The sequence below is a fragment of the Arachis duranensis genome, chromosome 1, assembly GCF_000817695.3.
Source record: "Arachis duranensis cultivar V14167 chromosome 1, aradu.V14167.gnm2.J7QH, whole genome shotgun sequence".
NCBI lineage: Eukaryota > Viridiplantae > Streptophyta > Magnoliopsida > Fabales > Fabaceae > Arachis > Arachis duranensis.
The window spans coordinates 21339606-21356263 of NC_029772.3; positions in this window are offsets into that span (position 1 = coordinate 21339606).

Below are 16658 nucleotides of genomic sequence, written 5' to 3' on the forward strand. Positions count from 1 at the left end.
TAAGTTATCAAAAAAAAAAGGAATATATTAAAATAAATAAATATTAATAAATTTTTGTGTGTAAAGTTAATATTTTTGGAAAGAGAGCGTACATTTAAAAAGTCCAAAAATAAAAAAATCATGCAAAGTCCAATATTATCTTTAATAATTAATTAACATAATATAATTAGTCTATTTAATTAATATATTATTTACATGTTACATAAGACAAAATATACTATATTTTACTTGCAACATGTCAAATCTAGTCTCTTCAATTACTCTCTTTCTAAACACTTGTCACACTATCCTTTTGACAACACAAACATACACATGTAGAATAATCTTTTTTTCTACATCATAGAATTCACCAATAATAAATACACTACTCCAGTAAAACGAACATTAATAATAAGCAATAATAAATATACTAATACACTACTACTACTTGTATCGTCATCCTCATCATCGCTCTCATTGTCACTGTCCTCAGTGTCATTGTCAATTTCAGTTGTTGGTGCTTACACTTGAGAAAAATCAATTGTATGGTTACGTTCAGTGATGAATCTAAAAAATTTTGACAGTAAAGACAAAATATATATAACATAATAATAATTTGAGTTTAGCTAATATGTGTTTTAAGAACACATGACAAGCTTATTATTAGTGAAAGCTTTAAAATTTTTATTTAATAATTGTAAAATAAATATATTAAAAGTTTAAATTTTTTTATTTCTATTAAATATATTGCATAAAAATTATCTATAAAATTATTCATTAACCATTATATATTTGTTTATAAATATATTTATTATTTAATTCATTTTCAATATGTATTTTATACAGATAATTACTTTTTATGTATATATAGCATAATTATTGTTATAATTAAATTTTGTTATTGTAAAATATGATTAATCTTCAAAATATATAATTTACAAATTAAAATACTAAAATAATAATAATATATAATTTATAATTCTATTTTTTAGGTTTGATATTTTTTAAAAAATTGAGTAATCTTTTTTTTAACAATACAATCAAAATGTCTCTTTTTTTTATATATATCACTAAAAAATTATTTAAAAATTCACTTCTCACACAATCAAAAGCCAACTCTCAGTGATATTCATAGTTGGAAAATTTTTTTAATTAATATGGTTACTACAGGAAAAACTAAAACTAATTTTAAAAAAGATAAATAATATCTTTTGAGTTCATTTCTAAGAAAGAACACCAATCTCATTTAAATTGAGAATTGATCATTCTAATAAACATCTAATATGAAATTCTTAAATTGACTATTAAGTACCAAAAGTTAAGTAAAAAATCATTGTGAGATCAAATTTAATAATTTAATGGGGGCAAATAAATATGATTATCATATACTACTTAAAAAAATTTCAAATTATAGTGAAGGCACTTGCCCCTACTACAACGTGTATAAATCCGTCCGTAATTTACGACCAATCCCTCTAGTAACACTCTGAATTGAATCACTTCATATCGTGTTTTTAATCCATAGACGACTAATTCGGAGCAATTCAAGATGATTGCCAACTAGACTGTGACACCTGCTCATTAACTTCAGGAGGTTGCGACTAGGATGCGAATGGTCAAAAAACAAATCATTTACCTATTATGACGTGTCTGTTTTAAGCTCTCACCGATACAGATGATAGATTGAAGATTGCTCTACTGTGAGATAGAGAGTTGATAATATGCTTGGTAGGGCTACATGTGTAGTATATGTGAGTCAGGGAATAACTGCGTAAAGAATGAGGGTCCAGACTTAGTGCATAGTTGTGTGTACGGGTACTGGTATGGATGCATAAAAAGCTGTGGCTGCAGCTGTGATTGTAACTGTGATTGTGGCTATGGAACATAACAAGTTAATCGTAGGTGACCCCATATGCCTTAGTATATCATTGCATATATCGATTAGATGTTTGATAGTGCAGTACAGGATCACCAACCATAATAGAGGTCCAACGATTTGTTCACCTCGTAATGTATAAAGAATCCTCAACTCTCTAATCTTTATTCTTTGGTCTAGTTAGGACCAGTAACCACATTGTGAGCTTCTGTAAGATGAGCAAGTCGTCCAAGGCCTTCTTGTTGCATACTGAACTACCTCATTATCCTATCTAATGTATGTTATTCAATGCACTCAAAAGATATTATTGGCACGGTTGTGTTCTATACTAAACAATGCTGCAAAATGTATGTCATTTGAAACTATAACATTTTCTATATGATCATGACTGTATAGATTCTATACAACCTGCAAAAACATAACAAAATAAACGTATAAATATAAATACAAAACATAGTTCAATAATAATAAGAACATTAGTAAATAGAATGAAAAACATATCTTGTCTATGAGAATATCATCTAGTAACTCAGTGATATAAGAGATGGTCTACCTTTTATATTTTTGAAATTGCAATCACTAATCAATCTAGTTGAAACCAATATATTTAAAGTATATATTTAATCTGTACATATTAAACAATATATACTAAAATATTATATTAAGTCATTTTACTTGTATGCAAGTTTTAGTTTTGCTGTAATTGCACTGGTGTTAGGAACGGTAACTGTTTCCAAGTCTAAACACATAGCAAGGTCAAAGGGCTACCTATATCCTTGCAATTATAATGTGATGTCCGACATAATACTTGATACAAATGGGTTAGACAAGTGGATCCCCAACTAAAGCCACTAATATTAACAAAATTTTGGAGCAGAGGCAGGTAAGAGCTTTCACTACAAGAAAAAAGAGTTATTTCAACATTTTTTAACAGTCATAATTAAGTGTAAAAATTAATATATATTTTTGATAAATATTATAAATATCAAATTTTCTATTTTTTGATGAACAATTTGACTGTAGAAAATTACTCCTCAATTTTGACGATCCTCAACTTATTCCACTATTCTTCTTCTTCCCTTAGCTTCGTCAAATTTAGGATCACACTGCTCTCAATCATTCTTCAGCTCCAATATAATGAGAAAGCATAGACATGCATATTAACGTACATAAATTACTATAACTTCAGTTTTAAGATTACGTCTCATTCTTCAACTCCAAAATCAACTTCGTCTTGTTAGGTATTTTTTTCCTCTCTCAAGAATTTTTATTCTTTCATAAATCTGATTTAATTTTTGTTTTGATGCTTCAGATTTTAAAATTTTTATATTCAAGCTCCTTATTACTGATATGTATTAAGGTAAGTATTCATATTCTCAGATCTATTCCCTAATTTATATTTTCTGATTTGGCTTTTTATTGATCTGTTCTATAATTTATAGTTTTTTATTTGTTCGTCGTACCTAATTGCTTTTGAATTTGTTTCTCATATCTAATTTGGTAATTTGTATAAATCTATTCTACATATTCGGTAATTTGCACTTTTCCGTTTGATTTTTCTATTTTTTTATTCATAATAAAAAAATGAGAGAAAGATAACTGTGACTTGGTGATGTAATTCTACTATTTATTCTGTTTTAGAGTTCTATTCATTTTATGTTTTATCTAATTTGACTTCTAATCTTTCATTTTTTTTCTTTTCAATTTTTGCACATCAAGTGTTTGTTCTTTTTCCTAAATCAAAGATTCATATTAAATAGGAGTATCTAGCTTTACTTTGAGAGCTTGGATTTCATGATACATAAAATTATTAAAAATTTTATTAAAAAATTAAATAAAATATATATAATAATTATTATTATAAATATTTTACAAAAATTATAATTAAAATCAAACTCTCAGGATTTTTAATATTAAAATGTTAAAAATAATTAGTATTTATCTTAATAAAGTTGAGTTTGTTGAGTGATCATCTCATTCGTCCGCTAAAATAACTATTAGGAGTTAGAATCTCGCCTTGTGTGTGTAGCAATCCATTGGCTAGCGGTAAATCCTTAATACATGGAGTATCAATATGTGGTTAGACTTGCCAAGAGTATCCGAATACACGGGTACCCTACCCGTCCATACCCAGTTGGGGAGGGTAATAACTTGACTCGAGTCGGGGCAAATTTTGCTTAAGACAGGGTATGGTCAGGTTTAGGGTATATCCGCCCCGAATATATACATATAAACACTTTTTAGGAATCAAGATTTGTCTCACATCATAGATTCAGTAATTCATAGCTTTAGTCTGTACTCTATAGCCATGCAAGAAAAACCCAGTCATATCCTCAGTCAGAGTCTTTTTCTTTTCGACTTGTTCACAAAAAATCTCATAGTTGCTCCCGTCATCATTCTTGCTGAGCCCATCGTCGCCTACCCTTTCACAGCTCCCATCTTCCTTCACAGCTCATGTCGCCATCGCTTCTTATCCCGTTACCGTTGTTATTGAGCCCGTCGCCACCTTTCTCCTGCCGAGTCCTTTTTCTCTAGGTGAATTCCTCCACCCTCCCTCTCTCTCATTGTTAGTCTGTTAAGTTCTTCTCTTCTTCTTCCACAGACTCATCACTTAGTCGCCCTTGCTATGAGTCTGGGTATTGCCGTTGTAGTTTTATATGAGTCTGTCACCGAATAAAATAAATTTTTTATTCAAGTTGGACCAGTTGTAAATAGGCATGGATGATATCATTTTTGCATGTAATTTCTGAATTTTCTCATCCAAAATTGATCTATGTGGTTGAGTATTTTAGGATGGCGATCATTGTGGTTTCTTTGCGACACTAATGTGATAAAAATTACGGTAATTTCATAACTAATATATAAGACAGACCAGATTATTAAAGTAATCAGGAAAATAACATTCAGATGTGCGCATAAATTTATAAAATGTGATTATCTCAGGAAGATATATATGTATAGCCCAAGTGAAAGATTGTTAGGAAATTATTATTTCTTAATATATTTATGGACAATACATATATTAATTATAATTACAAATTAAGTAATTTCATATTAAATGACTTATATAACGGTGATCTCATTTATTTTCATAAATATTGAATTAAATAAGTTATTATTACTTTTAATTTGGATAAAACTGAGATTAAAATCATACATACTATTTTATTTGAGTTTTAGGATTTAATGAGTGTTACACTCAAACAAAATAATGACTTTAGAATTTTGGTCTCCAACACATCAAACTCATCTCTGTAGCTCTTTTCTCACAGTGGAGTTGTGATTCAGGGATACAGAAGATTTTGGGACGAAGATCAAAGAACCACAAGAGCCAAGCTCTCTGATCTCAATCATGCTCTTGAATGAAGGGACGCTTTCGCATTCTCAATTATATTTTTTAATAATTTAACGTGGATGATCTTGAGGTTGAGAAAACTTCAAATTTTCAGATAAAATAGAATTTTTATTCAATCAAATGATGATAAATAATTTTATTGAGTTAAATTATATTAATATGATCATTGGATGATAAAGAATGATAGAAAATAAATAAATAATATTTTAAGAGTATAAAAATATTAAATTGTCATTTCAATTTATTTTTTAATAAACGACAATAAATATCTTGAATTAATTAAGTTTTTATAAAAAATTATATACCTAAAATTATTTCATTTCTTCAAAAAATTTTTGAACATACAATGGTTCAATGAGAGGTTGACTATTGAGAATTGAATATAATATTTTTAAATTCATATTTTCAATAAAAAGATATACTTAGTTCTATCCATCCTAAATAATTCTATATTCACTATTAATTATCTATCTAAATAATTCTAACATTGATAGAATATTATTTTTAGATATCAAAAATTTAAAATATATTTATTCTATTTCAAAAATCAATATTCATTTTTTTAACTTAGGATTTCAACAAATATGAAAAAAAATATTATATTTTTTAGTTAAAAAGGTAAAATATCAATAATATATTTTTGTGCCTTAGCTTTAGATTTTTTTAAAAAAATTTGGCAAGTTAATAGAATCAAATCATATCTTTATAACATATATATGAATGTATATTACATATAAATAAAAAATATTAGGTGTAATATGAACAAATACATAAATTAAACTAAAATTTAGAAAAATAAGAACCAATAAAATATTGAAGAAAAGAAATATAAATAGAAGAGAAACAGAATTATTAGATGGAAGAGAAATAATTTAATAAATTTTATGTGTATATAAAAAAGGAATAAAAAAAAGATATACAGTACCTTGTTTAATTTAACAAAATTTATGAAAATAAACACATAGAATAAGAGAATAAAAATAATAATAAAAATAAATTGAATATCTGAATTAATATCAAAATAAAAAATAATAAAATAATGATAATCTAAATCTTTTAATATAATTAATTAATAACAATATAATTAGTCTACTATAATATTAATTTAATCTTTTAATATAATTAATTTTAATTAAGTAATCAAATAAATTGAATATAAATATGTCTAATCTAAGCGTAAAAAGAAATATATATATATATATGGAATAAAACGGCACTTTAAAATAAGATTATTATTATTAATAACATATTAATATTAAAATTGTATTCATGCATTAATTGAAATACATTATTAGAATCAAAAGTTGCAAAAATTAAAAAAACTAAAATTTATTAATTTTGATTAGTTAAATTATCATAAAATAAGAAAGAGTTTATTAATCAAATTAAATAAATTAAAAAATATTACTGAGCAAAGCAAATGTCACAATGATTATATTACTAATTTGAAAAAAATTAATTTAATCTATTCAAATTTTTATTTAAAATAGACAATTAAAGATCACCAATGAATAAAAATAAATGAAATTTGTGATGAATTATTACAATTATAATTAATTAAAAAAATAAAAAAATAATAAAAAAATCAAATAAAAGATAAAAATAGAGTAAAAATTTATTTTAAAACTAAAAATTTGTCAATTGTACTAGAAATTCTAAAAATTTGTATCTTATTATATAATCAATTTTGTTACTTACTTCAACTTCATTATCCATTTGTATCCAAAAAAGTATATAACGTTACACTTATTTTAAAAGAGATAAAACTTTTCAAATACACGATATAATGTATAATTTAAGAACAATAAGATAAAAAATATCTACCAAATGATATTCAATAGTTACCCTTTGCACATCTTATTTAAATTTGAATGTTAAAATTTAATTTGTATCTTCTTTTTTTCCTAATATAAATTATTTTCGACAAAAAATAGGGAAAAACATCTATTAGACCAAAAAAATATTCTATCAAAAAATTATTATAAGGAGATTTATAATTAGAGAAAAAAATAAAAGTATTAATAATAATAAAAAAAGAAATGAAGCTCATATTAAAGAATGTTAGAAAAGAAATAATAAAGTTCGTATTAATAAGAATAATGCTAAGAAATGATGTTGCTGTTTTAGGCTTCTAGCCTCTACCTTTGGCCATCGTTTTTTTCTTTCTTTACTTTTTTATTTAAATTATATGTCATAAAAAAATAAAGAACAATTCAAGAAAACAAAAACAAAAAGATCAATAGTAACTATACAAATCAAAATACATAGAAGAAAAACAAACTATTATATGATAGAATTAACATGAGTATATTTTATCATTAAATAAACAAAGTTAATGCAAAACAAATTACACGTAAAGAGAAAAAAAGAGTTAAAATATCTAAAGTGATAAAAAGATTATTTTTACAATTTTATTTTGTCATGTTTATATATATATATATATATATATAGAAGACTATAAAACAATGAACTTCTAACTAAATTAAATTATATTTATTATTATTAGAAAGGGTAAGAGAAAGGGCAGTAGAGAAAATATTTGTGTGTATTCAAGTTGTGCATAATGATACAATATAAAAAGTAATTTATAAGTGCTAACAGAATCGAAATAATAAAGACTAATATCCTATAATAAATATTCAGATATGTTAAATAATGCTAATTGATCTAATTGATCTTAATTATACTCTAACATCCCTCCTCAAGAAAGCGTAGACAGAACTGATAGAACGGATGCAGAAAGAACGGATAAAAAAATGCATAAACTGATAGAACGGATGCAGACAGAACTGCCTGAAGAAAGCACAGACAAAACTGTCAGGAGGAAGCGCATACAAAACTACCGGAAGGAAGCGCAGATAGAACTACTGGAAGAAAGCACAGATGGAACTGCCACAAAAAAATGCAGACGGAATTGCCACAAGGAAATACATACAGAACTGCCACAAGAAAATACAGACGAAACTACCGGATAAGGAAGTGCAGACGAAAATGCAGACAGAATAGTCGGAAGAGAATGCAGATGGAACTGCCGCAAGTGTGGCCAATTGCCAAAAAACTGCTAAAAAGATGGCTAACTGCCGGAAAACTGTTGAAAAGTGACAAAGTGCAAAGAGATGACAAACTGTTGGAAGGTGACGAAAAATATATGGTTTCTCCATGGGAATAAGTAAGTAGTGGATAAACTAATCGGTGAGGGTCAGAAAAGCATCAAAGCATTGACAAAAGAGAAGGGAAAAAATGGCACGGAAGAATAGTATGAAAAGTATGGAGATTTGACCAGAAGAAAATCAACTTATCCTCCCAAGGAGGATACCATGACTCTCATACCATGTTAGAAAGGGGAGAGAGAGCAATAGAAAAAATGTTTGTGAGTATTCAAGTTGTGTAGAATAATACAATATAGAAGGGTATTTATAGGTGATAAGAGAATCGAAATAATAAAGATGTAATATTCTATAATAAATATTCAGATATGTTGAATAATGCTAATTGATCCTAATTATATACTAACAATTATATTCAATTAATTGATATACATAATATTAAATTGTGTGATATTCAAATATCTAAATTAGTGTACTTACACAACACTTGAGTGGGATGCAAGTTTCAACTGTTAGCGCTCAGAATGCCCCTCAAGAGACTCCATATGACATGAATGGTGGCTTCACTCAAGGTGAGCATTATGAATATGCTCAAATTTATCCTGAACATGTCAACTTTATGGGGAATGCTCCTAGAAACCCCAACAATGATCTATATGTCAAGACCTTTAATCAAGGGTGGAGAAATCACCCAAACTTTGGGTAGAGAGAGCAACCTCAAAGGCCACAGAATTTAATAATTCACAGAGTGATTTTAATTAGAATAATTTTAATAACCGTCGGTTTCAGTCATCTTAGCCACAACAACCTCAGCAAGCAACTTCTCAGTCTCAGAAGATCACTGACTTGGAATCACTAGTTGCAAGTTTTATACAGAAAACTAGAGCTTCACTTAGGAACTTGGAGGTTCAGATGGGTTAAATAGCCACAAAAGTTGCTGAAATTGATCAGAGGTCCACCAATTCCCTTCCTAGTAACACAATTCCAAATCCAAGAGAGGATTACAAGGCTGTCACCTTGATAAGTGGACAAGTGGCTAGTACGAAAGCACAAGTTACTGAGGAGCCGGTTGAAAAGGAAGCTCCGGAGGAGAAAAAGGAGGAGGTCGAACACATCCCAACTAGGCATGCGGATAATCCTTTTCCAGTCACTCTTGACACACATCCGACATTACCTAAGGCTCCTGAGTACAAGTCTAAGATGCCATATCCTCAAAGACTTCAAAAGGAGACCAAGGACAAGCAGTTTTCATAGTTCTTGGAAGTTTTCATAAAGTTACAAATCAATATTCCTTTGCTGAGGTTTTGGAGCAAATGCCTCTCTATGTTAAATTCATGAAGGAGTTATTTTCAAAGAAAAAGCCTTTAAAGGGAGATGAGACAGTGGTCCTTACTAAGGAATGTAGTGCCGTAATTCAGAATAATTTGCCAAGGAAGATACTAGATCCAAGGAGCTTTCAAATTTCATGTACCATTGAGAACACTATCTTTTAGAAAGCCCTATGTGATCTGGGTGCAAGCATAAATTTAATGCCCTTGTCTGTAATGAAGAAGCTACAAATCTAAGAAGAACAACCAATAAGGATAGCATTACAAATGGCAGATAAATTTTTGAAGCATCCATGATGAGCGGATAATTTGTACGCTTTTTGGCATTGTTTTTAGTATGTTTTAGTTAGTTTTTATTATATTTTTATTAGTTTTTAGTTAAAATTCACTTTTCTGGAATTTACTATGAGTTTGTGTGTTTTTCTGTGATTTCAGGTATTTTCTGGCTGAAATTGAGGGACCTGAGCAAAAATCTGATTTAGAGGCTGAAAAGGACTGCAGATGCTGTTGGATTCTGACCTCCCTGCACTCGAAGTGAATTTTCTGGAGCTATAGAAACCCAATTGGCGCGCTCTCAACTGCGTTGGAAAGTAGACATCCCGGGCTTTCCAGCAATGTATAATAGTCCATACTTTGCCCGAGATTTGATGGCCCAAACAGGCATTCCAAGTCAGCTCAAGAATTCTAGCGTAAAACGCCGGAACTGGCACAAGAATGAGAGTTAAACACCCAAACTGGCACAAAAGCTGGCGTTTAACTCCAAGAAGAGTCTCTACATGAAAATGCTTCAATGCTCAGCCCAAGCACACACCAAGTGGGCCCGAAAGTGGATTTTTATGTTATTTACTCATCTTTGTAAACCCTAAGCTACTAGTCCTCTACAAATAGGACCTTTTGTTATTGTATTAGACATCTTGGTAGCTATCTTTGAGTAGTCTTATGCTATCTTAGATCATGGGGGCTGGCCTCTCGGCCATGCCTAGACCTTGTTCTTATGTATTTTCAACGGTAGAGTTTCTACACACCATAGATTAAGGTGTGGAGCTCTGCTGTACCTCGAGTATTAATGCAATTACTATTGTTCTTCTATTCAATTCAGCTAGTTCTTGTTCTAAGATATTCATTCGCACCCAAGAACATGATGAATGTGATGATTATGTGACGCTCATCATCATTCTCACTTATGAACGTGTGCCTGACAACCACTTCCATTCTACAAGCAAACAAGGCTTGAATATTTATCTCTTGGACTCCTTAATCGGAATCTTCGTGGTATAAGCTAGAATTGATGGCGGCATTCAAGAGAATCCGGAAGGTCTAAACCTTGTCTATGGTATTCTGAGTAGGATTCAAGGATTGAATGATTGTGACGAGCTTCAAACTCGCGATTGTGGGGCGTTAGTGACAGACGCAAAAGAATCACTGGATTCTCTTCCGACATGATCGAGAACCGACAGCTGAATAGCCGTACTATGACAGAGCGCGTTGAACATTTTCACTGAGAGGACGGGACTGTAGCCATTGACAACGGTGATGCCCATCATACAGCTTGCCATGGAAAGGAGTAAGAAGGATTGAATGAAGACAGTAGAAAAGCAGAGAGACGGAAGGGACAAAGCATCTCCATACACTTATCTGAAATTCTCACGAATGAATTACATAAGTATCTCTATCTTTACTTTATGTTTTATGTTATCCTCCATAACCATTTGAGTCTTCCTGATTGAGATTTACAAGATGACCATAGCTTGCTTTATACCAACAATCTCTGTGGGATCGACCCTTACTCGCGTAAGGTTTATTACTTGGACGACCCAATGCACTTGCTGGTTAGTTGTGCGAAGTTGTGATAAAGAGTTAAGATTGCAATTGAGTGTACCATGTTGATGGCGCCATTGATGATCACAATTTCGTGCACCAATGCACATGGAATAGTGGAGAACATCTTGGTCAAGGTGGGTAAGTTCTTCCTCCCAGCAGATTTTGTGATTCTTGACATGGGAGAGGATGAAAATGCCTCCATAATCTTAGGAAGGCCATTCCTAGCCACGGGGAGAGCTTTAATTCATGTAGAAGTGGGTGAATTAATACTTAAAGTGCAAGATGAGCAACTGGTCTTTCATGTCTTCAAAAATATACATTCATCAGGTGAAGAGGAAAAGTGCATGTAAACTGAGCTTATTGTTCTAACCCTTTAAGAACCTCCTAATAATGCACAACAAGGTTTACAGGTCAAGCCTCCTTTGGTGACAATCAACAAAATTTTCCCTGACATCAAACCTAAGTTTGGTATTGGAAATACATCATCCATCAAGGACGAAGTTCCCAAAAAAAAAGTACCCAGAGGTTGAAAAAACAAAAAGATCCCCATTGAAGGTTTCTCCCCAGGGATGAAGGTGGTGTTGACTAGTAATCCAGTGTTACCTTATACAGTGAATAGAATCCTCTCTTTTGAGCATATTGAGCTACTTCATGGGAACACAGGGAGACGATTCACAGTGAGAGGGTAGGAGTTGAAGCACTATGATCAACCTCCACCTTAGCAGAACTGACCGTCAAGCTAATGACGGTAAAAAAGCGCTTATTGGGAGGCAACTCAACCATAGTATCCTTTAATTTCAAGCTCAGTTTATTTTTTTTATTTAATCATTTATATTTATCTCTTAATGATAATTATGTAATTTTCTTTTGTTTTACATGTGTTTTAGTCATGCAGAATGTTAAAAATAGGAACAAGAACAATCAGAAGGAATTTCGGACACTTCGGAGGAGTGAGATATGGTCAGGGTGGCACCAAACATGGGATTTCCAAGTTTGGCGCCACAGTTGACGTAACTTGTAAAGAAATTGTGGAAGGGGTGGCGCCAAACTTAGATTTCTAGAAGTTTGGCGCCACTGTTAATAAAACAAGGCCAATTTTCACTCCAGGGTGGCGCCAAACTTAGTCCCCCTGGAGTTTGGCGCCATTCTCTCTAGCCACAAAAAAAAAAAATCAATGGTAGCGCCAAACTTGGTCCCCATATATAAAGTAAAATAATAATAATAATTTTTCTTGTCCTTATATCATTTTCTTCTTCTTTTGCAATATTTTTTTTACTCATTCGTGTATTTTTTATGTCCCTCCCTGGTTTTAGTTTTTCTTTGCTTGGGGACAAGCAAACTTTTAAGTTTGGTGTTGTGGAGCGCGCTCTCTGTTTATCTTATCATCAATGACACCAAAGGGAGGTGAATTATCTTCACAGAAGAGCATAGCCTGAGAAATAAGATGGCCACCAGGATAATTGAGGCAGTTGAGTTTCTTTCATTCTATTTCCCCTTCAGCTCTTAATTAGTTATCTTCTGTTTTTTGCTGCTTTGCTTTGAGTGTTTTCCTGATCTTTAGTATTTTCAGTTCTTAGGTTTTAGTTTCATTCTGTTGTTTGTTTTTAGTTTGAAAATTTTGTTTCATGTACCGCTCACTGAACTTGAATCTAAAAAGAAAAAGAAAAGCAGTGATGTATTGCAATGAGAAATTGAGTCTATGTTTAACAGTAGTCTTATTTTACTTAAATGTGGTGGTATTTCTTGTGATTTTGAATGCATAATATGAACATTGCATATTTGAATTTGAATCAAAGGATGTTGGTGCATGAGGAATAGGAGTTTAGAGAACTATTATGAATTCTTTGAATTAAACAAAAGCTTAATCCTTAAAGCAAAGGAAACAACAAAAAGAAATTAAAGAAAAGAAAGGTCCAAGACTCTGAGCATCAATGGCTAGTAAGGTCAAATATAATTAAAAAGCTTAAAAAGTTATTTTCCTAGCCATATGCTTGTGGTGTGAATGTGTCAAGTAACCCTTGAAACAGAGCACTAAGAGTCGAGATCAAGTGCAACTAACAGAGTATGCCAAAGTCTTTGAGCACCACTGTCTGGGAGTAATTAAAAGAAAATCAGAACTCAAAGAGAGTTCCTCAGTTAAGTGCTTGTGGTATTTTTGTGTCAACTAAAGTTTGAGACAAAATATTTAAAGTCATGGCTAGGCTCAAGGTTCAAAGCACCAAAGAAAAGAGAATGAAAGAAAAGTTGCTATGTTCAAGGATTAATTCGAAGTAAAAAGGTCAGAGAATTCATAATATTATCCGGATTCTAATTCCAAATGATAGTGACATTCCTCAGACTCAAAGGATAGTGAGATGCCAAAACTATTCAGAGTTTCAGTGTTATAAACCCCACTTTGAGATAGATAGGAGCTTGATTGAAGACTCACTTCTCATGCAAATTCACATTTTAAGCGGATATTAGTTTTGGTTGCTTGAGGACAAGCAACAACTCAAGTTTGGTATTGTGATGCGTGAGCATCTTTCCTATCTTTTCCTAGTGAATTTGCATTTGAATTTGTTAAATTTAATCAAGATTTAAGTATTTTTGAGCCACTATAATGGTACTTTGAGTCATGTGAAATTTGGTTTATTTTAGGTAGCATTCGGATGGATTTGGCATGGTTTGTGTAGAAAAAAAGGAAGAAAGTGGATGATGCTGTCAACCTTGACCTCCTTACACTCCAATGGGCATAACTTGAGCTACAAAGGTTTTATTGATGCAGTTTTAGTGGCATTGGAAAGCTAACATCTGGAGCTTTCCAACTATATATAATAATATACATTTTTATTCCAAACCACATGGCGTTGATGGCGCCAAAGTTGGAGAAACTTGGGATTCTCCAAGTTTGGTGCCAGGATGAAGAATTATTGATTATTGGACACAGGTGGAGTGGAGCTAAACTTGGCCCAGCCCAAGTTTGGCGCCAGCTTTGGGAAAGTCAGTGTTCCTCACGTCTCTGCAGCCAGCAACGAAGATCTTCAATGTATTTAGATTAATCTTTATTTTATTTTACAATAGGAAAAGACATTATTTAGTTTTAGAAAATATATTTTACATTAATTAGAATTAGATATAAAAGGGAAAAGATTCAGCCCTTAGGAGCTTCTTGCTTTTGCACTTTTGCACTTTCTCTCTGCTAGGGTTTATTTTCTCTATGAGCAACTAAACCTCCATTGTTAAGGTTAGGAGCTCTGTTTATTTCTATAGATTAAAATTATTACTTTTCTATTTTAATTAATGGATTGATTCAGTTTCAAGGATTACTTTCGTACTTAATTTTATGAATTTGGGTGGAACGGAAGTATGAACCTTATTCTAGATGCGTTCTTGTGACCCTTATAAGAGGCCTCTCACCTGAACATAGCTTGAAAGTACATTCCTCCTAAATTGCTAATTACATGAACTAATTGGGATACGTGACATATAATCCTGTTAGCTTTGGGTAATCATGGTTTTTGTGTCTAATAAACTAGAATTAGACTTAAACCTCTAATTGACATTATCTAACCAACAAATTGGCAGTTAACTAGGTTAGAGGAGACTAAATTACTAAGAAATTAGGATTTAGTCAAATATAGTTTGCCATGAATTGAATCTTGCATGATTAAAATAGTTGGTAAGAAATAGAAATCTGGAAGATAAACAACTCTGAAACCTTAAATGTTTTCTCCCATATTCTTTTCATCAATTTGTTGTTTGCCTTTAATTTTACTGTTTAATGCTATTGAACTCTCAACACTATTTTCTGCTTGTCTGACTAAATAAATCACTCAACTATTGTTGCTTGATCTATCAATTCTCGTGGGATTGACCCTCACTCACCTGAGGTATTACTTGATACGATCCGGTACACTTGCCGGTTAATTTGTGGGTTATAAATCCCGTACCACTGCTTAATCATCATGTACCCTGCGCATGCGGCTCACCCTTTGAATCACGCTGAGTGTTCCACAATACTTTCAATAAGAAGGACATATTCCTCTACAATGTGCTTTTCAGCAGCTACGCGCTCTACCGCTACATCATTTTGCTCTTTGTTTAATTGGTCTCCGTGGCAAGACTTCTGTTGGACAATTTTACGCTACCTTGTGCTGTCAAGGCCTACGCTGGTCTCACGGAAGTGGAGCTCAAGGAAGCACTTCATGCGCTTTCTTTGAAACTGGGACTGTGCTCTTATTCTTTTATGGAAAATACGCTTATTGCTATGTATGGTAAGTGTGGGTTTGTGGAGAGTGCGTTCAAGATGATTGAGAAAATGCCTCGAAGAAATTTGGTTTCGTGGAACTCGATATGCTTGTGCTCGGAGAATGGACTTTTTGGTGAGATTTGTGGTCTGTTTAAGGAGCTTTTGTTGAGTGGTGGTGGTGATGAAGATTCGGTTCCTGATGTTGGTACTATGGTCACAATGGTTCTTGTGGTGGTTGCAATGAGTTAAGTGAATTTAGAGATGATGCTTCATGATTTGGCTTTGAAATTCAATTTTTGGAATTGTGATGCTCACTGAAGAGTTGGAAGAGAGAGAGAGAGAAGATGGTGGCAGTGGTGGAGAGAAGGATAATTTGGAGTTTTTGAATAGTTTTTTAGGGTTTGAGTATTTCTGTCACACAGAACCCATTTTTTATTGGTACAATGGTCATTTTTCTTATTTAATGGGTACATTTATCAGCGTTTGTATCTTTTATGGGTACATAGAGTAGTTTATTCATTTTCCAAATTTGTAATTATTATAATAGATTAATAATAAATAAAATTATATCTATATTTTATAAATTAAACTTTTTAAAAACTTTTTTAATAATTTTCTATTTATAACTTCTTTAATACTTACAAGTACCTTTGTATTTATTTCAACACCGATTATATTTAAAACTTCTCAAAAAATGATGATATGAAATATTTATACCACTGGCCTAGTAGATGACTCCTGTACACATTCATAGTGCATCCTGAAGGCACGCGGGTTACATTGACACGCTCGAATTAACAGGTCTGGATCAATCTGAGTTTGATCAGTTCATTGCGTTGTTAGACCCATTTTTTATGGGTTAATATTAGAAATGGTCTGACACTTAATTTAAATCGGTTGAGAGTTTGGTTCACCAGTTTTTTAATCTAACCGGCGAGTCCGGTCTAAATTTATTTGATAATTA